The sequence below is a fragment of the Gallus gallus genome, chromosome 9, assembly GCF_016699485.2.
Source record: "Gallus gallus isolate bGalGal1 chromosome 9, bGalGal1.mat.broiler.GRCg7b, whole genome shotgun sequence".
Taxonomy (NCBI): domain Eukaryota; kingdom Metazoa; phylum Chordata; class Aves; order Galliformes; family Phasianidae; genus Gallus; species Gallus gallus.
The window spans coordinates 20,548,526-20,576,373 of NC_052540.1; the positions used below are offsets into that span (position 1 = coordinate 20,548,526).

At 37.8% G+C, this 27,848-nt stretch overlaps 1 long non-coding RNA gene across 7 annotated transcripts in view; it reads left to right on the forward strand.

The window, feature by feature from the left end:
- LOC107054112 overlaps positions 1-23,884 on the forward strand; it is a 101,916-nt gene extending 78,032 nt beyond the window's left edge. For 4 of the 7 annotated variants that reach the window (XR_006930961.1, XR_005862471.1, XR_005862469.1 and 1 more), the window contains 2 exons: positions 1,262-5,494; positions 7,704-23,884. This is a non-coding gene — a long non-coding RNA (uncharacterized LOC107054112). The remainder of the gene's footprint in view (positions 1-1,261; positions 5,495-7,703) is intronic. The other 3 variants (XR_005862470.1, XR_005862472.1, XR_005862473.1) reach the window with 3 other exon arrangements.
- Positions 23,885-27,848: the final 3,964 nt, after the last annotated feature.

The window sequence follows — 27,848 nt, forward strand, 5'->3', positions numbered from 1 at the left end:
TCATAAGAGTGAGCTTCTATTTGTGGAGATTCTAGACTCCTTATCATCTTGTCATTTACTAATGACAAGACTAATGACTACTTAGTAAACAAGACACCATCAGCTTTCTTTCATTTGGTAGGGAAGTGCAACTAACCAACTTGTTAGTAATTGAGAACAGATCAAATCTTCCAGAAGCCAAATACATGGAGGGCCTAGAAACACTTTGAAAAGTAAGAAAAATCACAGCAGAGAGCCATGGTTTTCTTCCTTTGGCTGTCAACTGTACATGAAGTGTTAAGTTCCCATCGCAGTAAATCAGGGAGTTGAGAACTATAGGAATGTATATGTGAAAAGATACAAGAGATTGCTCTGTCACAACCTCTGTGATCAGTTTATTGTGATTTTCTATTTCTTTTAATTTCATTCAGAATAGTTGGTTAGTGCAAGTTTTAACATTGTTCAGCCAAAACAGAGGTTACTTTTCCTAAATGAAACATCTGGTAGGACATTTTCTTTTATTTATCTACACTGTGGTAGATGAAACATCTTCCATGGAAACATCCAGAATGGTTTTTTCATCATCAAATAACCTGTCAGGAAAATGTGTCAATATTAAAAAAATCCCTAATCTCAGTTCATTCCATATCTGTATGGTCTTTAAAAACAGAAAATAAGTACAAAACAAAAAATCCTACTATTTACTGGAAAATAAAAACAACAGAGGAAAACCTTGATCTATTTATGCAGTTGCTTTGCAACTACTTGCTAAGTTTCAAATAACATCGTTAAGTCTTTTCAGATTAAAACTCACTCCTACTCTCCTAAACTTCGCAACATTTCCCTCTTGAAGGAATGGGGAATATAGGACCAATAATAGAAAACAAATAATGTACAGTATGATTCATTCATGTGAAAATTGAAAGAGCAGATAGTTTGAAGTGTAATTTTATTAAAAATGATGTGACATCCAGTAACCATTAAAATATTAAAATTGTTCTGCTACGTATATTTGGGTTGAAGGGTAACTATGATAGGGATTGGCTTGTGTAAGTGTTTGCCATAAAGACTTACAAATTAGAATATGGAAGAGTTTTAAACTTTAACATCTTACATTACTTTCATCACATTTAATAAAATATGATACTCTCCTATGGTGTTTCATCAGTATGCATAACATAATTGCCATCATCATCTAGGCACATCTAGTGAAACGAGTTTTATAGCATGCAGTTGATGACAGACATTTTTTCATATCTTCTTTTTTCACTGGATTTCACAGTTCCCAAGTCCTGGGAAAAAAATCTCGGAAAACAATTTAACAATGTCTTAGGAATAAAATATACATCAGGAATTCATCTGGTGAAAACTGTGGTATGTACATTAAAATATGCAGAACTATGAGAGTGAATGAGAGTGAATCTACTGCAGGCATGTGTGTACATACTCAGTTTTTTGATTAGTGATCAGGTAATTGAACTAGATGATCTTCGATGGTCCCATCCAACTATGCTATACTATACTATTCTATACTATGCTATTCATGAAAGACACAGTAGTTTTGGTTACAGAATTATCTTTAAGAAATATACAGATCTGATAATTGTATAATAAGTGAAAGTACCAGGGACAATATAAGACTGATTTTAGGTTACCAGCAATACAACTTCACTTATTTGTGATGCTCCATGACAGCTAACTGCAATTTAAGTGGCTCCTAAACAGTATAATGATCTTCTCTAGTTGGTCTGCCTTGAATAAGTTATTTGGTTAGTTGTTTTAAGTTGAAAGATGAAAATGACTCTTCATTTGAATTCTGAGAACCCTAATTTATTTGAACTTTGATGCCTTCTGTTTTTATGTGTTTATTTCCAACGCAATATGACTGTGTTCATTAACCAAAAATATCTGCCTCTCTGCTAGCTGTTCAGCTGGCCTTTTCAAACATATGGCTGTTGTTTTAGCTTGTTATGATGTGGCCTGTCTTGTCTTTGGCTGGTGTCATTACAGGTGATTTTCATTGTGGAGTGTCGTTGGGATGGTAACATGAATGGGTAGGGTTTTAACTTGCAGTGTCAGTTAGAAGGGACTCTTTCATTAAGTCATATTTTAGTGGCGTTGATAATTATGCTTTTCTGGATATCCCTAAACAAGGTGCAAGTAAAGTGAACTCATCAGAACAGCTAAGACTTGTTTACCTCTGGAAGAGGTGAAGAGAAACTGAACCAATACGCAGCATCGTTCGCTGTGAAGAATTCTCACAAAAGTCAGTAGGAGTTTTGAATAAACATTAACAGCAGGGTAGTGTCCTTAGAGGTTATTTCTGTTTCAGATGAATCTTTCTGTGCAGCATTACCACCTGCGCTGTCCCTTGTTTGATAAATTAAAAAGAAGCATCGCAAATATTTTAATAAAAATCATAGAATGCTGCCAATGTTTTAAAGAACGAGGCAGCGCTACAGATATTTTAAATTCCGAATACTGGATGACTTCAAACTATTTCTGACTCTGGGCTTGTTGAGCAGCATGATCCATCCACCTAAACAAAATCAATAAATGAAAAATAGAGTGAAATAACCTTTCTATCAACAACACAAACACCAAAGTCTGTACTGTGTTTTCTGGAGAAAGGTTCAGAGGGCAAGCCATATGTTTGAATGTTCATTCTTCCCTTGCTGATCTGCAGAAAAGTGCTCAAGTTGAGCAAGAATGGAAAGGAAGTATAATGAGCGTAATGTTTTTCAGTGCTACCTGTCTTAACTTGCTGCATTTCCTTGTAATAATATTACAATCTGCTTAATAGGTACAACTCAGTCTTCTATTCAGTGATAAAGAGGCTTGGTTCTCAGTCATTCATACTTTCTAAACATGTTACTCACTAAACAATTTTGTGTAATTTACTATTATAGCAGAAAAATAGTTCTGCAATTTTTTTTTTCTAGCAAGGATATACCAATCATATTTTTGTCTTTAAGATGTGTATCCCATAGTGGATAACACATTCTCTGCTGCTGAATTATAATTGAAAGCTCAGGTCAAATCATAGGAAATACGTCAGAAACTCTTTTCTAACTCTGCCTTGTGTGTTGTCTTGTTTTTGGAATGTCATTCCTCATATGTTCTCATTCATTTTTCTTGTCTTTTCTTGTTACAGGTATGTGTTTCAGGGCATGTGTGTTTGTCCTTCCTGTAGAATCATACCAAATGTTTCCCAAAACTGTTGATATTTGTTTTCTTGGAACAGTTTGTCTTTGTTTAGTGGACTATTCCCTCTGTTACCTAAACAATGCCCAAGAACTGTTGAATTTACTGTTTTATGATGGCTTTTCTTCGTGTTGCAATCCCCTCCTTCAGAATAAGACAGCAAGATGTCTCAGTTTCACGTGTTGTTGTGCCCCCAGCTGGACACCATTTAGAGACTGCTCATTTATTATTTCTGTTGTTCTAATATGGAAGAAGCTTAAATAAGAAAGTGTTTTTTTATTTTATTTTATTTTTTTAAAGCAACACTGTTTACTTTCTGTCTATCCTTAGTCATGTCTATCCTTAGTCGTGTTTTCCTTTGGAAAAAGAGAAATCAAGTCAGTGCTGCAGCAGAATCAACAGACTATCCACGGTGAGCATCACTGTGTGCACCACAGGATATTAGAGTAGTTAATAAATATGTGCATTATTAAAATAGCTATAACTATTGTAGCTGCTGCAAATTGCATCTGATAGTTTGCTCTATTGATTGGGGAAAAAAATGAATTTCCAATTTGACAGAACTTCATTTTCCCATCTCTTTCATTTCACTGAATGGTAGATCCTTCATTTAAGGAAGCTTAAAAACAATATCTGTGATTCTTACTACCATCATATGGATAGTTATCTAAGGACAGTGAATTCCAACAACAAACTAATGTTTCATGGATTACCAAACAGCAAACAAGTTGACGATGATTCTCTGCTAACGTATTTGAATTTTCACTGCAGCCAATGAATACTGATGCACAATGTAGAGTGCTCAGAAACTTTTTTTTTACAGCTTGATATTAAGTTTTCTGTGCCCTTAGGAACGTTTGTGTTTGATGTAAGTGCTAGAAGTCTTTGATTATTTTCAAAATAGGAACTGGAAATATTTTCCAATTAAGAAATGTGTCACAGTTTGGAATTCTTTGATTAGAATACTTCACTTGACAATGAACAAGGTGGTGGCTTCTGGCTTGCAGAGGAAGATGATGTTTTGCTGTAAAAAGGTAACCGTGGAGATGTCAGTAGATGTTACTTGTTGAACATGAATATGCAAATGCAGAGTTCAAAAACAAAAGAGATATTGTGCCTTGGGAATATTTCCTTTGTTGTTTCCTTTCCTCTTTTCTTCTGGGGAGAGAGAGTTGTTAGGAGACTAAGAATGTTAATTACTATGATAAGCGTATAAAAACATTCTGAGTAAAGCCTATTGTATGAGGGGTACTTTCTTGAGTTTATTAGCTGGTGAACATTCTGCTGTTTAACAAAAATTCTATTCAAATGTTGAAGAGATGAGAATTAGGGTTTTTTTTTTTTGCTGCTGTTTTAGGACTTTCTTTTCCACTTACTGTTGTCAAGGAGAGAATGAAGCAAAAGCAAAATAGTCTACGTAATGAAGTGACGAAAAAGAAAATGTAATATATAACTTGGTGAATTTTCCTTGATAATTCTATAAGAGGAGAAGAATTAGGTGATAAATTAACTGTAAGAAAGAGTGGTATCTTGCTTCATGGTGAGTCACAAGGAAATCACAAAGGGATTCAGTGTAAAATAATTTTCATGGGGAAATATTAGTAGAAGCACAAATTGATTACATAGAAAATCCATTGTCATTTAGCACTTAGTTTACATTTACTGGTAAAATCTGTTTTACAGCAGAGAGACATGCTCATGTACTTGGAATACTCTGTTTCCTAGAATAGGAAAGCCCCCTGGTTGAATAGCCAAAGTGGAGCCTCTGAGTCAAAAACCATTTATTCTGCTGCACGCCTTGTAAGGTTGATGGCTTTTGTTCATTTGGGTTGCTTCATTTGTTTTGTTGTGTTTTGTTTTCCATAGTTTTTTTTCCCTTATGTTTTCAAATTCAACTATTCATTCTCTGCCAAAAAAATTAAACTGTAACATAACCAACTCTTTAAAAAAATTAGGAGCTCAGGCAAAACTATCAGTGTGGTGACTGTACTCAATCCCAGCCGGTCTAGGTCTGCCTAGAGGTAGCTAGTGAGAATTTCCCTGACATGTACACTAACTAGCAAACATTTTCCTTTCAATTTTATCTCTCTGCCCACTATACACCTCCAGCCTTATCCTATTTGTCACACAACATTTGCTAGAGATAAATACAGTGCAGGTAGACCTTGCATTTGCTTTTGATGATACCTTTCAGAACTGACCTTCAGTTCTCCTGTAATCTCATTGCAGGGTCTTATTTGGGCAGAAGTTACCAAACTGTACTAAATTATCCTGAGCTGTGGCGGTCTGGAGATAACAACAAACTAAATGAGTAAGTGCATCCTGCTTCCTTGCAGCTTTCTAACAAAATCTCTCCACCTGAGCTAGAGGGATTTGAATTTGCAGTTGTGCAAATCCATTCTGCTATACTGAGCTGTTGGACTGTAACTGTTCTTTAGTGGACTGGAGGTACTTAGCCATGAAACATGCTAAAATTATAATTGCAGGTGAAATTAACTTATCTTTATATGATACTAGGAAATGTAATATTAAGTTATTGTTTGAGGGATGCATATGTTCTTTCTCACACCATAAGAACAGAAGGCAAGATGGCACAATGTACCCCATTGAGGCTTCTAGGTCTTTATAGGTAGAAAAGTGCAATTATAATAACATAGTAAAGTATAATTTGAGCAGCTGTTAGGTATTAAGCTGTGATCAGAGCATATTCACTGTTGAAAACGTTATTCTAAAGGTGAATTTTTGCAAACTGTTTGGAAGGAATTTTAGTGCTGTTCATGGCAGAATTTTCTTCAGAAATAACAGAAAAGACCTTGGGCCAATTCTGTCTGTTTTGTTCAAACAGATATTTCTGAGCTTGTACCAGATTCAAAATCCAAAGTTTTCAGCTGGGATTTTGGGTGAATTCTGCTGTACAGAGGAATGGGATGAAGTCATGTGCTCACAATCACTTAGATCAGAATTTAATGGATACTAATTTGGAATAAAGACATTTGTCCCATGCTTTTTATAGTTTAGCAGGGCAGATTTTTTGCAACCCTATTCTCACAGTGACAGCTTTTATAATTGAGTGTTTTCAGAATTTTAGTCTCCCACAAACCAAAAGGAAGCCTTTAAAAGCCAGTAAGTGTGGAGCTAGTAAACCAGTCAGCCTGGTTTACTCTGTGCTGGAGAACACCTTCAGTACAGATTCATTTAAGATGTTCACTTTCTGCATCACTTATTGTCTGGAATTAGCACACTGTTTCTTAGAAATAAATGTGTATAGAAATATGTGGTTTTTAAAAGGATACTAGAAATGGAAAGACCACTGAGTTGTATTGAATTGCACATGAATGTTGTTTAAAGGGGAAAAAAAAAAAAAGAAGAAAAACAGAAAAAGAAGCTTAGCACTACACAAGCTCTCATTCAGTCTTGACAGAAAGCTTAGGTAGGGCAGTGGTCGCAACTGGAGCTTAATAGCTAGCTGGTGGGATTTCTGCTAAGGAGGAAAAAGAGAAATTCACAGGAAGGGAAAGTATTTTCTTTTGTGCTGATTTCCATGAGGCCAAGTAGTCTATAATTAGAAGGTGACAGGTCACTTGGTATGGAATTTTTGTTCAGCCTGCTGCAACCTGAAAGGATGCAGGCACTGGCCAAAACAGCTCTTACCATGGCATCTGCATCTTTCCTGCACAATATTTTCCATGTTTAAGTGCCGCTTCGCCCTGACTTCATGATTAGTTGACTGTCAGAGAAACATATAGAATAATATTTTCTGTGAAAATACTTTCTGAATTAATTGATTCATTTTCAGCCCCTTCATGTGTCAAAGGTAACGAGAAAAGTCTCACTCTAGGCCCAGTACTATTTTATGAAGCATTATTATTCAAAGCAATTGTACCTTTGAATGCTACAATCTACTCCTTATATTGCAAAAATAATTCTTTCCTTTAGGCCGCCTTTATATTAAATTCTGAATTTGTTAGTTAATCACGTCAAAGCACTCATGGCATCTATGGGTATAAGTCAGTTCCATGCCATTGGTAAATCTGTCCTGCTGATGTGAGTTATGCCAAACTGCTGCATTCTGCTCTGGAAGAAACATGCATGGCAGAGACAATCTGCAGCTGGTCTGTTTGAACTCACCTCTCCTTTGAGAATAAATAATGGCAGTACTTAAGAAGCTGTTCATGGATCCGTCAAATTAACATTATTGAGCAGAAGCGTTATGTCTTATAAGTCATTCATTATTAACAAGCTCTCTGCTGATTCATAGTAAAAGACAAGCCTCTCTGTGAAGCCCCCAATTACAGCAGACAGACCGGTCAGGAGTTTGAAAAGTATGGATGGTCTAATCATATAGGTTGTCCCCAGCGGCGTATTCAAAGGCATCTACGACTTGAAAGCTGGAATTGTAGAGTTTCCAAAGCACCTAAGCCTAACTTTTAGAAATCGTGACTGTGTTTTCTAATGAAAGTCTCAATGCATTTAAATTTTGATAATAAAGTCCTCATGGTATCTGTTTTTCTTTCTCATAGTGAACAAAAGGAACGCCAGCGTGATGTTGGAGCCTTTTGGTGCTTATGCTCCATATGTATTAACATTCTAGATCATTCTTTGGATCTGATGCAGTAGGCATTTTCTGAGCACTGATAAGGCAAACAAAAAACAGCAGGGAAAATTGTGCTGCCTTCTTGGTGTATAAAAACAATAATCTGGGGTATAGACAATATTTAATATTTTTTTGTATTTGATTTCAAGACCTGCATTAAACATGCACTCTGCCCACAGGAGGATTTTAGTCGTTTGATTTTGAGTATTCACTAGCAAATCTCTCTCAGTCATTCCTGTTGAAATTATGGCACTTAACATGTTAATGTATTCCTTTTAAAAGAGTCTATTCCAGATTTCCCAAATTGATACTTTATAATCAGAGTAATAATTATTATTCTGAATCCAGAGATACTTCATTTCAGTTATAATGTGCAACCTGAGATAACTTCAGCTGGAAAACGACAAGAGAGACAGCCTGAGAAAAAGTCTTTACTGCTGTGAAATCACCAAATGAAATTGGGTTTGGATTTAACATTTGTAACTTTTAGAGATTTCAAGAGAAAGAGGTACTCATGCATACATGAAGTTCATCAGTGAAAAATTCATTGTCATGCACAGTATCAGCTGATTAGCAAAACCTTCCTTAATTTCCTGGCGCTATATGGTCTGGTGATGTTATACAGCACTAGTCAGGATCTTGGATTCTCAAGGCTGTTTGTTCAAACACGAGGAATTCAGTTTACCTACCTTCTTGTTAATGAGATTAGATTGCTTCCTTTCATTTTCACCATTAATCAGTCTTGATTTCTTCATGGCCAACTTGCCATGTGGCAGCTTTCAGTGCTGGTAAACAAAGTAACAAATGAAATAAATAATGTAATCCGTAGGCTGCTGCTCTATATTATTTCAGTATCCCCTTGGATAAGCCTTCAGTCTCATTAACAGACTTTGCAGAGCTGCTAGACCCTTTAAATTCAATGCAGAACACTCATCCCTGTTCATCTGGAAGAACAGTGCCTGTTTTAGTTATTTTGCCTGATAACGTGCGTCAGTTGATGGTTTTCTTTAGCTTTCAAAGTTTACATATTACATACATTACATATTACATACTTTACACTTACGTTTGATTTGCTGGGACATATCCACGTTCAGGAGCTTGTGGATTAAATACAAATAGTGTGTGCCTGGTTGCTACTCCATTCGCAGTGAATTAATAGCTACGGGTGAATTACAGCAGTTGAGCCCTGGAAAGGTAACATAATATTTCACAGACTTTTCCCCATGGGTCCTCAAGCTTTTCAGATGAATTGGGAAACAGATGCCATTAATTTTTTTCCAAATTGTGTAAGCAGATCTCACTGTGTTCCTACTGCAATCCAGAAAGTGGGCTTCAAGTCAGCAAAGTCTTAAGTAAAATGCATCTATCTAATTGTATAACTGCCTGCATGCAGCTGATTGATTGATTGGAAATTCAGATGTATGTCAGAAAAATATCTGACTAAATAGGCAAGAAGGAAAATGGTGCATTCTTCCTGCTTTCTTCTAAGAAGATAAGTTAGTTTAAAGCCACTTTGTAGTTGTAGCTATACTTTCAAGGGAACCATTCAAAATGCATTAAACTTGTACTTAGGTGATGTTAGCCTGTGGGTATTAATCCAACTGAGCATCTGCCCAGAGAAGTGGACAGATCGCTGGTGATCCACAACCTCTGAGGATCAAAGCTTAGTGATGGTAAATATTTAAGCAGGGGTTATATTAATGCAGTCATTTCTACTTAGTGTAGTAGCAATGGGCTCTAATGAGTAATTAATGCCTTCTAGGAACGGTGCTACATTTGAAGCGGTAGGAAATGGATAAATATTTGCTGGAGCAGGGAAATGCATGCAGTCTGACACTTAGGGTGTTTTTCCATTGAAGAACTGAATTCCACTGAATATTGGTGAATTCCAGAGAGGAAAGGAAGAGAAAATATATGTATACCTCAGACTAGAGTGCTGGCATCCATACAGAGCCTGTATTTCCCACAGACTTGTAGTGCAGACCAATTTTCACTGGCTGGTTCAAACAGCATTACTTGCCTATGGGCTCCTTTTAATGCTAGGGAGAGATGCGCTCACTCTCAATCCTGTAATGCCAGAGACTGTGTCTGGCCTGCAGAGCATTTGAATTCTAGGATGCACTTTGTGGTCTTAGAGCTCAGTGTTTTTTTGGTTTTCTTTCCCAGAAATGAGCTCCTGGGCTTATTCTGACATGAGTTATCACTCAGAGGTCTGTGGGAATGCCTTAGGACCCCGCAGCTCAGGTGTAGCTGGCAGCCCAGCAGATCTCTGCAGGGCTGTCATCGTAGCTTTCCTCTTGGCAGCCACATAATCTGTACCACACTGCACAGATTTGTGCCTTTCATGTCACATAGTCATGTGTCCTCTGAGTGCTACTGATGCAGGAACACAAGTGCCCGGCCACTGTACACTGCTGCTACATGTGAATCTCTCTGCCAGATTAGGTTTAAAATATTAATCTACAGCATTGTGATAGGCTTCCTAGGCAATAGCCACAGCTTGCAGGGCTTATTTGGGATATTTTCTTCCATAGCTGGCATCTTCAGAGACTGGAGAGAAAAATATCTTCAATCAGAGTCTCTTCTCTCCCTTTCTTTCTCTCTCCTTTTCTTTTCTTTCTTTCTTTCTTTCTTTTTTTTTTTTCCCAGCTCTTTCGTGGTTACCAATGCTGTCCTGGCTGACGTTCTTGGAAGATTATGGCACACTGATCCAGGATTTGTAAGTGATGTGCTCCAACCTCTATAGAAATACCTCTTCCAGTTTGTAGGGGCTGCTGTTTTAGGATGTTACGTTACAGCTTTGGAAGAACTTCATGATCAGAAATATAGAAAACTAACATTAATGCTTCAAAAGATCACCTGAAGGCACTGTAAGGAGTAGTTTCAGTAACCTCAAACATGATGGTTTTGGCAAAAAACAAGCAAACAAAAAACAGTATTCCTGATGTGTTTTTTGCTTCAGTTGCAAAACTTCTTCAGTTAATCAGTCATATATTCATTCTGACTTTTTCTTTTCTTCACTGTTGTTAGAAGCAAATAAGCTGACCAACTGGAAATCTCTTCTATAATCTAGTCATGGTCACTAGACTGAAACATAATCTTTGAAAATGGTTTGCTAACTTTAGCTTAATTTTTATTTTTATTTTATTTTTTTTTATTTTTTTTACAATTTTTTTTTTACAGTCAGCTTGGGAATGAGTGGTACAGGCCTGCTCCATGCCCACCAAAGCCAATGGAAAGCCTCTAGACTTTATGAAGAAGCTTAAGTTCAGTCCACTAGCCAGCAGTAAATTTGACACGCAAATGCGATATATGCTATTAAGTGATTTATAGCAGAATTTGAGACTGCTGGTATGTGTGCTAGCAAACAAACCAGAGAGGGAACTAGTCTTCAGCTTGATATTTCCATTCAACTTCCCAGAGCGCTGTATAATTAACAGAATTTGCCTCCTCTTTTTTAAATGAAATTCTTTTCAAATAAGGTCAAAACAAATGAATATGGAAATAAATGAGCTCTTTAATCATGGAGAACACCATGGCTTTTGTATGAAATACCTCGGTACATTTGAATTCATTATGTTCAATTATAAGACAGATGGTTTTGCACTTAGTGTCACTCCTAAAGTCAGCACTCACAAATAAGTGAGTTGGGGCATGAAGTACCTGAGTGCACCAGCCATGCTCCCCTCTGTGCCAAGAAAAGAATTACCCCTGCAAGGCAAGTTTTGACCTGCAGGGCACAATGGAGACAGAAAAGATCATTTAGACAATCACTATAGAGTAGCTGATGAAATGTAAGTTCTGGCGACATTATAAAACAGGCAGCTTCACAGGAAATTTTCTCGTTTGCTTTCTGTAAATCTCACCGGGTTGTCTCCTACCACCGTGTTTCAAATATCACCGGCATATAATAACAGATTCAGTGCTTTCAAGAGTAAAGTGGCTCTCCATCACAGGAATGATGCACAAGCAGTGAGCAAAGGCAGATAGTGCAAAGGTTTCCTAGCTCTTAACGCCTCCACTAAGGTCCCCTTTGAAGAGAACTCCAGTATATGAGGAGGGAAGGAGCAAGGAGCAGGCTGCAAGGAGAGCTTCAGGACATGTCTGACCTACAGAGCAGACAGTGCACCCACTGACTGGTCACATCAGCTCTTTCCATTTCCTTACTAATGCCCTGGCACTCTATGAAAATGAATGGAGCGCAGACACAGAACCCATCCAGATTTACTTCTGTTTTTCTTTTTATTAGCAATTCTGTTTGTTTTTTTTTTCCTCATATTTTTATTTGTTTCTTCTTGCTATCCTGTCTTGTGCATTTTTAAGCTATCCTATATTTCTTTGCTTTATGCTTTATTTTCGGATTCCACAAACAATGCTCCATAGTTAAAACAAACGTCACTTTGCTGAACACTCTGCTTCAAAAAGATTTCTAGGAAGAACTTCTCAGTGCTTGCAGTCCTGTGTGTTTAGTTGGGGCTCAAAGATGTGAAATACAGGCTTTCTCCAAGCTGTTTTGATTTTTCAGTAGACCTGGTATACATCCTGTTAAAAAGATATATTTGGGTGAAAAAAAAAAAAAGGTGAAAGAAGCATGAGGTACAGAACTTACCTCACTGAGTTGGCAATGTGTGAAGGGCAGAGTTTACTCCAGGTAGCAAAGAGTGTTTTACAGTTGCATGCAGCCAACATTACAACTGAACCAGTAGTTCTTCCAGTGCTTTTATAATTGTCCTTGTGCTTGCTTTTCATAGCACCACATGGATCCCTGGGGCTTCTGCCAAGAATCTGGGGTCTTGTTTAAGTGCAATGTGTATTCTCAGTTGAGGTTAGCTTACAGTGCATCTTATGTAATTATAAGCCAAATACTTTTATTTTTATTTTTTTATTGTTTAGAGATGCTCCGGGCCAAGCAGCGTGTCCTTGTGAAAATTTAGCAGCTACCAAAGCAATGACTAAAATGACTGCTTTGCATAACGTCAGCAGTCAAAAGCCTTAAAAAGCTAAATAATACAAAACATTAGTGGCTGCCCTTTCTCATGCGTCTCAGCTACTTTAGCAGATGTAATATTATTAGCTTCTTCTGTTCACACTAAATTAGATATGCAATCAAGTAGGGGTAAGAGACAGATTTACAGCAGATGAAAATGGCCTGTGAAAGCTTATTCACAACAGCAATTAGCAATTGCTGAAACCTGAGGCAAACGAAGTGCCTTCTAAACAGGAAGAACTGCAGTTCTAGAACTGAATTTGGAGCAGGTGGTTGGTGGCAACGTCTGGAACAGCTCACAGCCAAATGACTGGAAAGGAGTTTTCCTGATATTTCAAGTGGTGGGAATCTGTGCTCCATAAAGGATTTATAACTGGCAGGTTTTAGAAATAGTTGAGTGCAAACTGGTTCAGCACGGCAAGACCTTCTCTATGCAACAGTTCTAGCTGGCTGCAAACCATTTAAATCAGTTATGTGACTGCCCTCTCTGGCAATAGTGTTTTGTTTTTGTTTTTTCCCTTGGTTTGGCAGACATCTCTGATTCAACCAGACTTTGTTTTGTTGATGCTCTGGGTTTGCTAACTTAGTTCCAACTGGTTAAACCTGTGTCATCAAGTTTATTGAGACTGATAAGAATAATGTTTGGTCTACAGAAGTTTGAATTAGAGGATGGTGATGAGAATCTCTCTGAACTCCCAAGATTTGTTCAGAAATCTTGGGCTGTCTTATGGGTTATCTTTGAATAAGTCTTAAAGAATTCCAAAAACGTGGCATCCTTTCCCCATAGACCAATTAAATAAATAAAATAGAAATAACTCTGGCAAGTTAATTTTTAACCAGGAATGTTTTCTTTCCCATTATAGTTATTCCATTATTTTATTATGTTTTTTGCATTATAATTACTAAATCACTTCACAAAATGAAAAATTGAGGGCTAGATTCTTACTTGACATAAAAAAAAAATCAGTCTCAAGCTATGAAGAAGGCTGAAATCAAGGAGACCATAGTGACTTACAATAAATATTGAGGTATTTTTGCCTCTTAAAATGATTTGTTACAGATCATGTGGACTGATTGTCTTCTCTCAGTACTATTTAAAACAAAAATGCAAAAATGGTAAGTCGTTGCACTATGCTTTCTGTTTTGCCTCTTGTTATTTTGGAGACAAATTGAAGGAGCAGTAGACTGATGTGATAAATCAGTCCATTTACATTTGGCAGAATAAAATTAGCGTTGCCGTTACCTCATAATGGGGCATGGCTATGAGTATGGAATTGATTTCAGAGTAAAACTGATCCATTACAATTTTGTTAATATTGAGTTTTAAAGAAAATGATGAATTGCTGATCAATGCAGTTAAAGAAGCAACTTAGAAAAAACCCCACCATTATTCACTTTTTAAATTTTGCCTTAGTCTTCCATATTAAGAAGTTACTTTAAATGATATTACAATTACACTATGGACACTTCTGTAATTCAGGAGATATTATTTGATGAAGAAAACATGAAGTGTTTCACTCATTTATAGTCACTGTAAATGTCAGCCATTTTTGATGCACTGTGCGTTTGCTTTGAAAAGATGAACTGACACTGTTGGGATGTTTCATATCAAGAACAAAATAATCTATGCAAGGAATGAAATCTTCATTAATTCCTTCTTTGTACAGAATATGTATATATTCTGAATATATATATTTTTACTCTATTAGGAAAATAATAGTATACTTCTTATTCTACCTTATCTACAGAGCTTAGGTTTATGAATCTATTGCAAACCCTAAGGAAATTTTAGCCATGAATTTTGCTTTTTCCTACTTCCAACCTCTCTTCTGGTAGAGAAATATCTGTGATGACAGAAGTAGAAAAAAGTATTAAATTGGACTCCCCCTGCCCATAGACTGGGATGACTGAGACATCTCTTGTCCCGTGTATAACATCCTTCTCACAAATCTGCACTATCTAGAAGAGAAATGGCAATCTAATAATGCAGTGATTGTTCATTTTGGTGACCAGCATCCTTCTTTTGTAGCAAAAGAGGACAGAGGTCGCCTCTATTGGTCAGGATTTTCAACAGCAAGTAAATATTTGTTAATCATTACCTTCCACACAACTTTATTTCAGCGGTACTTTTCACAACTCTTGTAATGAAAGTAAAAAATAATAATAAAAAATATTGCAGCTTGCTAAATTTACCGTGAATTGAAATCAATTTCTAAATCAAACTAAATTTATTAAGAGAGAACTTTTGAGAAGTGCACATAATCTTCCTTTTCACCTAGGATATTCTCTTTAACATGGATAGAATAATAATTATTAATCATGTCTCCAGTGAATCCCCAGAATGAAACACTGCTCCAAAACGAACACAATGTGTTCAGTCTCTTGGAAGAAATGAGGAATAGGACTAAACAAGCTTTTAGTTCATGCTGTGCAGTTTCATTAATGTAAGTGGGAGTCTCAGAGATGTTCACTGACAACTGTTGGAGTGTGCTCTTGGGAAATACTGGCACTCCTCAGAGAAGAGACGTGAAAATCCTCTGCTTGAGCAATTTTCCACAAGCACTGGGTTATTCCACAAGCATTCTTCTGAAACGAGATGGGGCATTCAACACACGTGAAAGTAGACATACCACCATCCTTTGTCAAATATTCTTGAACTTAATCCAGCAAGCAGGCTTACCAGAATAAGGTACTGCTTGGTCTTAGTATCATGGAAACATTTTTGTCATTCTGATCTGCAATGACACGGGAAAAAGTCCACTGCTGCTAAGGAGCACGGCTGTTTCACTGTGAAGAACCTTGGCATTTAACCACTTTGATGTGCTTTCAACCATTTTGTGCAGATATATTTTTCCCTGTAATTACACTATAGTTTTTTCCTCTTCAGATGTTTGTCAGTGGATTTTAATGATTTGCTTTGTGGATTTATGGATCTTCAAAATAGCCAAGTGGTAATTTCTGCTCTGTATATATGCTCTCCTTCAGTTTATGCCACTGTATGTTTGAATAAACGGTATTAGGCTCCTTTAGAATTGCAGTCATTTAAGTTTGATGTTGGTATTTCTAGTCAGAAAGATATAAACAATATACATATACTTACAAATATTCTTACAAGCTTCTTAGTAGACAGTAGAAAAACAATGCTTCTGTATTGCTTCAGTACGCATGTGTAGCGGAGATCTGGATTTATGCATTCTTGGGGTCATACAGGAGCATTTGCTAATGGGAAATTCTCATCACTGCTTTTGTAGATCTGCTGTTTTTTCCAGTCTTTGAAGTACTGAAGGCATCCTGATCCCTACATTTATCTCGGACAAAAATAAAAGTCTGAGTGTCCCTCTGAACTACCAGCTCTGGTGAAGCACTGCAGGTGACAGTGAGTTGATAATGGTCCCAGAATTGGGATTTGCAATTTCCACATTACTTGGCCAGTCTCTCACTTCATAACTTGTCCTATAATAGGACTCTCGCTTGGTCTTCTCAGCAGGGCTAATGTCAGGCAACTGGTGTATTTGTATAACAATCCATCCCATCCCATCCGTTTAGTCAGACAACTTAAGAAGAGTGGATCAAAATGGCCACTGAACCACAAGGGATGACCACGCAGCATTTTTCAAGGGAAGTTGTTTTTTCTCTATCAGAAATGAATGGGCCAGATGGAACAGTATATCAAATAATAATTTCTTAATCTATACAAAAAAGGGTTTACAGATTTGACAATCTTTTCCTCTTAACTACAAATAGAGAACTAAATGCTTGTTTAATTTGCATTCATCATAATTTCTACCTTTTCTACAGGAGTACAGAATCTCTGTGTAGTCAATTAAAACAGTATCATGCTAACAAATCTATCCCTTTGGGTAGCTCTCCAGTTGAGATTGTGTCTCTATTAACTAAGCACTAAATTACTCCTGGAAAGTCAAATATATGTTTCAGTAAGATGAAAGCATATGTATATCGGGAGATATATTTCTTTCAGATTTTAGCTATGGCTTCAGAACTTTTCTCCCTGCTCCTCAGAGCCACGCTTGGCACCATGCCCATCACTTGCTGTGCTTTTCACTACAGGAAATCCTGACTTTCAGCATCTCAAACATTGGTCTATTAAAAGGATTCTTTAGTAGAGAGACTTTGGAATTATACAGCCTAGGACTGGATTATTCTCATTGTGCTAGGAGCTCCTTATGAGACTTTTGGACACCTTTGTCATCCGGGTTATAAGCAGTACCAGTTTTGCATTTATTATTTTACTCAGTATGTTTTATTCTATGCTGTTGGCTCAAGATTTAGGTAGCACATGCTTCGGAAGGCAGGTTGGACTTCTTTTCCAGGAAATTGCTGGTTTGCTTTTCTTTGACTTTTTCCAACAGGTGTAGTCTGCACACTGAAGTCACACAGGTCTCTAACACTATGTCACCGAGGAATTGGCTGATATGCTCTGAGAAAAGCATATTATAATATTGCCTCTGATATGCAACATGAGTGGGAGCCCTGCTGAGGCAGGAGGGTTTGACTGACCTTTATTCCTTCAGGCTGAAGGGTCAGATCCGCAGGATTCTCTTGTTATATTTTTGAACTTCTGTTATTGGTTTTATACTCGAAGTGGGGGAGGATGCAAAAAATGTGAATTATTGAGAGGGTTTGCAATGTTTTTCTGAGGAACTGAAAACTATTTTAGGAATGCTAAGGAAGTAATGATATTGTATGTGGCAAATGGGCCATTCTCTTTTGTTGAATGTGTTGGCTGAAGGCCTGTTAGATGTGAATGAGAGAGGCTAAGGCTTGTAGATAGGGATGTGTATTATTCTAGATTGAGGTGATAATTCTTTCAACTGCTAAGCATTTTTCACATTATTAGAGATGTCCAATGTTACTGAACTGCAGTGAATTATACTAAGAATTTTATAAACTCTGTCAAGTGAGAATATATGTTATAGCATACGATGTTTTCAGGTAGTGTTTCAGATGAGTCTCTAAAGTAACATCCTATTGTTCAGAAAGTCATCAAAATCAGGGCCCTCGTGATCGTTATCAGCAAATTATTTGCATTTCTTTTACTGAAGAATCAGAGGAGGGAAGAAAAGGCAGAGAGAAGGAAAGAAAAAAAGCAGAGCTGCTTGGCAAAGGTTCTAAAACAAAGACGCAAGTGTATTTATGGTTATAATTTTGCACAGATCAGTAGGTGCTCTAACACCATGCTGCTGATCACAACATAAATCACACTTTAATTTTAACCTTTGCAATTCATCAATAGTTTCCATATCAAAAATAATTCAGCACTGACACTATTGGTTTACAGGTAAGTGGAACAAGAATGGAGGAGACTTAGTAATGGATTAGTTGGCCTGTCAACAGAGACAGAAAGATTCATGTTGTCTTCTCTATGTTTCTATCACATGCACAGAGCTATAAATAACAGTAACAGCTAATCAGATGCAGGAAAGATATATGCTCTTACTGGAAACCAGGTTTTTGTACTGAGTTTTAAAAGTTTAGCCAGTGAGAGCGAGTCCATTTTCAAAGAAGAGCATTTGGCTACTTTTTGTGTGTATGTGTGTATCCATATCTATTTAAAGTACTTGCAGTAGTATAGTTTGCTTTTTTTTTCCTGCTGCGTGTGAAAATACATGATTGTTTGCCTAGCTGTTGTGTTTCTTAGTCTAAACTTCTTCACTCTAACAATGGAATTTAGAACTACTTTCAACTATGTCTGTTTCAATTTTAAAGCAGACCCAGAATTGTGCTCTCCATTCTGAACCCAGCAATTCAATGGGATGAACAGGCAACTAAATGGTGGTTAAAACCAGTGGTTAAAACCACCACTATGGTGGTGGCGTTAGTGATAGAGCAGGTTCCTGCAAAAGCTGATGGATCTCTGCCCTTGTGGATTCTCAAAATGTTACTGGATGTGACCATGAATAACCTGTTTGAGTGAGAGTGTGGAGCAGATTATGTCTAGAAGTTCTGAATCATTCTATGATTCTATACTGAGACCTATAACTCCTGGTATTTCAAATTATTTCCTACCTTTTTTTCCTCTTCTTTTATCCTAAACCTGGCTAAGATTCCATTAGATTACATCTATCAGAGGCACAAATGTCCTTGAATGCTCTGCTTGAGATGAAAAGCCCTTAATGGGCTTCTACGGGTTTTATTCTTCCTTGTGCTTTTTCGTTCTGTTGACTGAATATTTCCTGTCATGCTGAATCACTATATGAAATTATTAAATCAATGTTGATAATAGTATTAATTTCCCATATGCTAAACTTTATAACCAGAATATTGGCATGTACATTCTATTAAGTTTACAATTTGTGGTACCGTGTCAATATGCTGGAATGAAAAACACAGTGACAAATCACTTCTATGTTAATACAACTGTGAGCAAGTCTACTTCTGTCTCCTACATCCTCCCAGTCTTTATAATGGTTACTGAGTAAATGCTAAAATTGCTTATTAGCACAATGACACATCCTTCAGAAGAGATAAGGGTATTTAAGACAAATAGACATGATTGGAAATGAGATCACAAGATACTTGGCTGCATTTATGAGATTGCAGAATGTTAGCACAATGACATGAATGTGAGGTAGAATTTTCCTTCAACCAAAGTGATGCATTCACCCAAAACACTTTTCCCTTTTCGTGTTTCATATTGATTGCGAGTTACCTCCATGGAAGGTCTGATAAAGAATTTCCCTATAAGACTGTCCTAAACTCTAGGAGGATAAATGGTTTTGTTTTGCCTTGCTTTGTTTTATACTTAGTTCTCTGTAAGTATCGCAAAAAAATAAAATCAAGGAATACAAAATGTACAGCAATGGTGGATAGAATGATGCTCTAGCCATAGTGCTCTCCCATATATTCAATATACCCTATAACTGCCTGCTGACATCTGAAGGAGATGTGAAATTATGTGTACAGTTCACAATCTTTGTGAAAAAGAAATGGCAAATCGGACAGAGTGCTCGGGCATGTAGAGGCTGCTCATTCCTTGTCTTTATAGCCGACAGATCTAACTGAAGAGGACTTTCAGAAAGGTCCTGAACTTTGTTTTTTCACAAATTACTGCCTTCTTGAAACCTGGCCAAAATCAGTAGTAGAGAAAGGAGGAGTGTGTTTTATTATTTCTTTGGAGAAACACTGCATATTCACCTCTCCACACAGTAATTGTACATCACTTTTCTCCAACATGTTTTAGAAAAAAAGGGCATTCGAGAGTAAGAGGAAGAACATAATGTTTCAACAAGATTAGTCTCAAGCTAGCTGATTATGTTAGGGGAAGAGCTTACTTTAGGTTCAGAAAAGCAGTGAGGCAGGTATATGAGAGCTGGACCATGGAAATTTGAGTTCACAGTTTCCTGCAGTATTTGATGTGGGTGGTATAGACTGTAGGAAATCAAGGACAGTCTAAACCATATCACATATCTAGGTATCACAGTGCCTAACGTGATAGATCTTGGCTAGGATCTACAGGTACAGTGCAGGTAATAATACAGCTCACTACCAGAATTCCTAATTTACGGTACTCTTTTATGTAAAAGGAGGCAAAAAATAACCCCAGAGCACGTTTTGGGTGTTGATGAATTACTATAGGTACTGCAGTGCAAGAAATCCGCAGAGCTGGAACAGCTGTTTGTTCTGAAGTGTGTTGGGTTTTTTGTTGCTTTTGTTTGTTCTTCAAATCTTCACTAAAAAAAGGGGGGAAATGCTGATTCTTCTGGAATGACTCCAGTGCTTGCCACTTCATATTGTTCAGTAGCAAGATTACCAAATCCTACAGTTCTTGCCTTTAAAAAAGTCGCTGAAATCATCTCCGCTCCAAAAGACCAGACCATAAATACCAATGAGCTAGATAAAGTCAATGCATCATTTCCTGTCATGTCCTATAGCATTTGCAGGTTTGCCTGGAAACAGTTTAGATGGCAATTTCAGGCTCGTAGTGCTAAAGCAGGAGTGTGGATCTTGTCAAGACCCTGGAAAGAAGGAAGAAGTTGCTGAAAGTACAAGATGGTTTATATTGATCTTGTCTTGGTTCTGTTATTTCTCTTCAACATGTAGTTTTTTAACTGTTTCTCTTTGTTCACTGAGTCGCTATTGCTATCTGAAAAGGTAATATTTTCTTCTTGAGATCCATCAAGAGCATAGCATTAACTTTTTTCTTTCCTAGCCATGGGTCAATTTTACCATTTACTGCTCTGTCACGGTGCTTCTCTCCATAGGCACTACTGTAAAGGAGGCTTGATCTTGCCTTTTATTTGGGTAATTCTCATCACGTCTGATGGTCCACCAGTTAGCAGTTCTATCCAGAAGCCTACAGATTCTGAGCCGTATCTCCTCTGGCCCCACTGATGGCAGGTAACTGGTGTTATTAAGACAAGCAAATCATATATTTGGTTCCTTTATGATGATCAATGATATCCCTGCATGGTCTCCCAGCAGCCTGGAAAGCAGCAGCAAGAATGGGAGCAAACTATGGTACATGTACGATCTCTGGCATGCACTGAAATTCAGCAGAATGGGGCTGTTTTGGAGGAAAGTGAGGGAGCACTGCAGCCCCTGGGCCTGTGTGCCAGCTGTGCTCAGCAAGGAGATCACTCTGAACACCAAATGGTATCTCCTAAACAGTGACAGCAGATGTTAACCTATGATAAGGAAAGGATCGAGACATTATTCTTTAGCATGTTTTATTACTGACTGTTGTAGAAAGGATATTGTGTTAACGCAGTGGGAAAATCTGCTTCCATGTTCCTGTGTGTTATCAGCTATCACTGCCCTTGCTTGTAAAACATTAAATCACTTGTGAAAGGTGGGAGATTAATAAGAGGTGTTTTAGCCTCCTCTTCATTTCTTGAAGCACAAGCAGCATGATGTGTAAGGGTGACTAAAAGCAGGAAATGAGCTGTTTGCTACATCTATCACTCCCTGAAAGGAAGCTTCAGTAGAGTCAATGATGGTTCAGACCCTGACACATTCAAATAAGTCACATGCCACATGTACATCGGCCTGTCTTTAGAAATTAGCTTCTAACTTGTGCCAGCTCCAGTGATTTTAATGAGTTCACACTGGAAATCACCCCAAAGCCCATTGGCAGCAGCAATGCAGCGTGGTCCCCAGCAATGTGCCAGCAGCCCATGCTGCCCTGCATGTGCTGGTGTGCTATAAGAGCCCACACGGGGTACTAATGCAATCTCTTTCACTGTTTACTCTGTGCCATGCATTTTGTTGGATCTTGAATGAACACATTTATGTTCAAAGCTCTCCTTGGGCTAAGGAAGAATGGATTTTAAACTCCTGCAAGTGGCAAGTTTCTTGTGTTCTATTTATGAGGTTTCTGGCTGCTCCAAACCTGCTGATGCAATCCTGCCCATTGCTCTACACTCTTGTGTTGTGCATCTTTAATTTCACTTACAGCAGTTTTGGTGCAGATGCTCATGAAGGTGAGGGGACACTTCATGCAATCAGTATGATCAGTGCAGAGCTCCAGATCTGAGAAGGAACTCTTAAAACCTGTTGGAAGTTATGCAGGATCCCTCTGTCCTTTTAGTTTGCAGGAGGTTTCAGCAATGTTGCCAGCTCTCGCCTGTTTCAGTACCCATCGTTGCAGTGGTACTGTGTATGTCCTAGGACTGATGCTTCTACAAAGCTCTGCAACAGCAGTGGAACTTATGTCTTATTTCAGGAGAAGGTGGCTCTTTAGCAGTCCTTTTATCACCAACTGTTGTCATAGCAGGAAGCCTTTTTCAGGCTCTTTAAAGGTAGTAAGGCTTTTTCTCTGCCTCTCTCTGTCTGCCAGCCACCTTCAGTGTTCTGTCTTCCCACAGGTCCTTCCATGCCAGGCAATCACTGCCATTAAGACAAAGTACTCTCTTTCAGGGGACAGCAGCATGGAAAAAGGAAAAAAAAAAAAAAAAAAAAAAAGAGAAGAAGAAAAAGAAATGAAGAAAAGAACAGACTATTTCTTTGCAAAGGGCAGCTGTCTTTTACAAAGGATAAAAAATGTTGCCAGATGTGCTTAGCAACGTTATTAATCAATCTGTGGAGACGTCTTTCTTCGTCTTTCTCTTTGTGGGAAGAATCTTTAGAAGGAAACAAAGCAAGGCAGAGGAAGAAATACAAACGTCTGCAACCACAGACAGGGAGTTACTTCTCTTTAAGTCAGTCCTCCTGATTTCAGTGGAAACTTTTAGAGAGAAGTTATGCTTTCTGTTTAAGTTCATAACAAATGTAGGCTTTGAGTGTTTACAGGTTTGGCTGTTTAACGACAGTCTCCTATTTTTTTGAGGGGTGGTTCCACATAGCATCGGGATAACAGTAATCACATTTAAGTGGCTGTTTGCTTCTGACCACATCCTCCATTGAAGATCATCTCTGCCATTAAAAGTTTCTACAAATGCCACTGTTTTCAATGAAAAAAATGGGTATCAAATCCAAGAGTTTATTCTTTGCTGAGAACTACTTAGTTTTTGAGAACTGTAGAGAAGTGCATATCAACATATCAAAGTATTTTACAAACTTTGTAAAGTAAGGAGCTAACATTTTACTGACGATTGTTTTAGGCACACACTCAGTTTGAGTCTCTCACCTGTATTCCCAAGGCAAAGACTGCTTTTCCTCTCCTGTGTGGTTGTTGTTTGGTCCTATGCACGTGTCCTCCGAAGGCGTATCCCTGATGCTTTTCGGTGTGAACAGAAAATGCTCTCGCCAGCATGGATGGGATTTTCTAGTTTCTTTGTCCAGTGTTAATGATCACTCCCACTGCTGAGAGAGAATAATGGAGGGTGGAAGAATCTTTCTGCATCTATAAAACAGAAATGTAAATATTCAAAGAAAGAAAGAAGTGTTTGTGCACAGAACAGAGTGTTAATTTCTACTAGAGCCTTTATTGAACTGTCCCTGCGATGCCAGTAAAACAAACTAAAAATGTTCTGTTTTCTATTTTATTTTCATGTTGTTTAAAAATGTTACCAATATCCTCGAGGACTCTGTTCCTGGGTTGTGGTTTCTGTGACTGTATCACACTTGGAAGTGAGGCTGACGGTCAATAACTCTATGGGAAGGGACTCATTAACATCATTAACATCGAGGACAGTGATTAATAAATGCAATATCTGAACACATTTATTTCTGTCTTTGCCACCTGCGGTGCTTATCAGTGTTACAGTGGTTCCTGAAACTGATGGGTAATGAGGGAATCATAGATTACTTTTAAGCTATATAAGAGAGAATACAGGATCAGACACACATTTCCATTGAAACCTATATTTTCTTTTTGATCTTTCCATCTTAATAAGGGTGTTGGAGAATGCAAAGAACTGGAGCAGCCTTGTGCTTCCTGTGGCCCTGCTGCCCTCAGACCCTTCTGCAGATCTGCTCTCTATGGGCACTGGTAACCAGAAAGCAAAGATGTCCAGAAGAAAGGCAAAATCTATAAGGAGTGAATCTGATTTTCAGCCAGATGGCTGCCACTGGACACTCAATCCTTGTCTGCCCCATTCTCCCTTCTGATCAGGTAAATTAACCACCCAGAAGCTGATCTGAACAACAACAAAAAAAAAAAACAAACAGGTTTTGAACTGGAAAAGCAAACACAAGACACGTTATTGGCATGGGATGGGAAGAGGGAGGGTGCTTGGAAAGATCTGGGGAGTTGGGAAGGTTGGATGAAGTCCAGGGGTTTGTGATTGAAGGTGGATAAATGCAAGGTATTCCTCTCAAGGGGCAGAGAAGAATAACAAGCAGAAATAAAATACAGGAGAGCAGGATGGAGAGCAGCAATGCAGAAAGGAATCTGAGAGAGACAGCAGGTAACAAATTGAATATAAGTGAAATGTGAGGCTATTACGGGAAAATGCCACAGCTATTTTGGAGCTTGTTCCTCATGAGGAGAGAAAAGCGATAATTCACATTCCCAGAGCCTTTCTGTGATTATAACCAGACTATTGTGTTCATTGGGGGAGAACCACAAGGAATTACTGACGCTGATAAACTGGAGGTGTCCAAGTGAGAGGTACTGGCACACTTTCTCTGTTAACGGGGTCCTTGGAAGTTGCTGTGGTTTACCAGTGATCTATGATGGCCAGAAGAGACTGAAAGGGATGCTGTGATACCAGGGAGACTTTTGAGAGGGAAGATTCATTTAGCATCTGGACAGGTGTATGATAAAGCCCTTTTACATTGCTGTGCTGTGGCAGTAATTGACTCTTAAATTTGAGAGGTTATAGAACAACTGTCCTCCTTGCTGATGAAGAAGTATGTGACTGAAAGAATCACCAGAAATTCAAGAAAGAGATGAATATTTGTGCAAGTAGGTGGCATTTTCTCTCCTACCCCCAAATTCACACCTTTTGAAAGGTTATAGCTGTCATATTCGGTGAAGTAATGAAAACACCTTTGTGTTCTTCAGGAGTTTAAAACAAATATTTCATTTTCAATGTGAATTATATCCTGCTTTGCTCATACATTTTCACGTTAAGGAAGTGGAAGATAATTTCAGGGCTTTACATGGTTCTCTGACGTGTATCACGATGGTTCAGACAGTGAGACAGACACATTCTGTAGAACCTCCACCATTTCTTGACACTTTAGATTATTTTTTAGTGTAATTCATATTTTCAAATCTCAAGGATTTTAAAAGTTTTCATGATTAGTTAATGTATGTCAACAAAGAGTTAATTGGTACAGAGACCAATTAATGGCTTAGGCAGGTTTAACAGGTACTGTATAGTCTCTGGCTTAAACTTCCTTTACAAAATGTAGAATCACAGAAAACCCTGAGCTGGAAAGAACTCAGAGGATCATTAAGTCCAACTCCTGGAGCTGTAGAAGTACTTGCTATTTAGTTCAGTAAGAAATACATTAAAAACTTACTTGCTCTCAGTTATGCAATTAGAAAAGGAACCTCAAATCCTTTAAATGATACTATGATAATTTAAAATTGATTTAGGAAATGGGCAACTTTTCTTATGTTTTTCATGTTACTTCCCCATTTTTTTGAGACTGACCTCCCTGCTGTTTGCTCTTGAGTCTGTGCCTCTCCTCTCAATAATATCCTTCTAAAAGAAAAGAAAAAAATAGTCCTAAGAAAAAGTCTTGGTATCAGCACAAGGTGAAGGGCTCTAAATCTTGTGGTCACATTAGAAATGACATGTTAGACAAGCCACAATCATTTTCTGATTAAGAAATGTAATTTTTTAAATACATTGTACTGATAAGAACAGTTAGTGACTCCACTTTGTTCAGATATCTCAATATATTTCCGGCTTCAGTTTAATAATTATACTGGAAAATGCAATAACATTCTGTTCTATGATAGATTATACTGTTATGGGTTATAAATTCAGTGTTCTCAAATGGCATTCATTTTTTACACCCGTTTGAAATGGAGGAGGTTGATGAAGTCTACAATACCCAAGGTGGTTTTTTCAGCTTTCTTAGTTCTTAGTCCTTGAGGCAGAATGTTTTTCGAATTACCTTTGTAGATACTTCCTAAAATCATCTCTCAGTTTTGTTTTTGATTTGAATCATACTCTTATTACTATGAAATAAATAAATACATTCATATTACACAATACAACTCTGCACTTCGAAGCATTCCTGGCAGGCTTCAGGAATTTGATGGAGGATGTCTACAGTTTTACAGATTTTCGCTGGAGCTACATTGTAATATCACACTGTTTTCTCTCTTTTTTTGTTAGTTCAGGGCGTAGGTGAGACAACATTTTTTACCAGAGCAGTTAATTTGTCATTCTAAAGAGCTATAATAAGATAAATTACTGCAAGAAATTAGGGGTATTTGTGACTCTGTGCATATGGGAGAGGGAAGAAAACCTTTTGGTCTTTGCTGTTCCCCTGATCAACACTTAACAGCACCGTTTGCCCATTTGCCCTTGAAGATTCAGTCCAAGAGTCCTTTGAATTATTCCCTAGTAATTGTTCTTACTTGGATGCCCCAGACAGTTCCCAGACGTGCAATGCAGGGCCTTTGTCCCCAGAAGGGTACAGCAGCACTCAGCTGTTCCTGCTGTTGTTGCTGTGAGAAGGAGATAAGGACAGCAATATCCAAGCAGGGGTGCTTAGATCACTCCGTAAAATCTCTGGCAAAAGTAGAATAAGTTTGTCTGAACTGAACTGGAGATTGCTGCCACGGCTCTCCAGTGCTTAAAGCATGCTTGAATAGCTCAACATTATACAGTAGAGATCTTTCCACTGGTCTTTCGTTATCTCCTTCTCCACAATTTCCATTGGCTTTGATAGGCATTAAATCAGCCTCTTGCTGTTCTCCTTTGTGTGCTGATTGTTTAGGGTGAAGATGTTGAACAGGGGCTGATAATGGCGGAACACTGCAGCCACTGCCTTCAACACTATCATTGACTTGGTGTCTTCCCAATAGCTTCTTTCTCATACATTTTGTTTTAAACGCCTAATGTTAAATAAAAGTAAATGATGCAGAGCCCTGAGCTGTCCCTGCTGGAAGAAATTTCTGGATAGCATTTGTTCATTGTTCTCATCTGGACAGCGTTTGCTTCAGAAAATCAGTTGACATTTAAAAATCAGTCAGCTATTATCTTACCTCAAATCCCATGTAGCAGAATCAGGCACACGCAGTGTACAACAGTAGCATCATAAAACAATCAGGAATAACAAGTCCTGTAGGTAATAATACCGTTGCATTAAATGAGGCTTTGCATTAATTGATGTTTCTGATTGTCCACTTGATATCATCCCTCAGTACGTTCAGCCCAAATTTTCCTTGTTAGGAATTGGTGTCAGTATGCACAAAGCAAGCAGGATATCTCATGAAACATACCCTCTTTAAAAAGTAGGAGGGGTGCACACTGAAACTAGGATTTATAGTTTTCCAGCCATCTACTGGGAGCAGAGAACTAAGAGAAGAATGTAAAACCATTAAAGTGAATGGCTGCTGCACTTACGAGCTCTGTAAACACACATACGTTGTAGGTTGTTATGAGCTCTGTAGAGACGATTACCACCTGAGAGAAGGCAGTAAGCTTTTTTACTGGAAATTAGACAGTTTTTAATTATTTTTTTTTACTGGAAATTACACAGAAAGAGAACTATTTT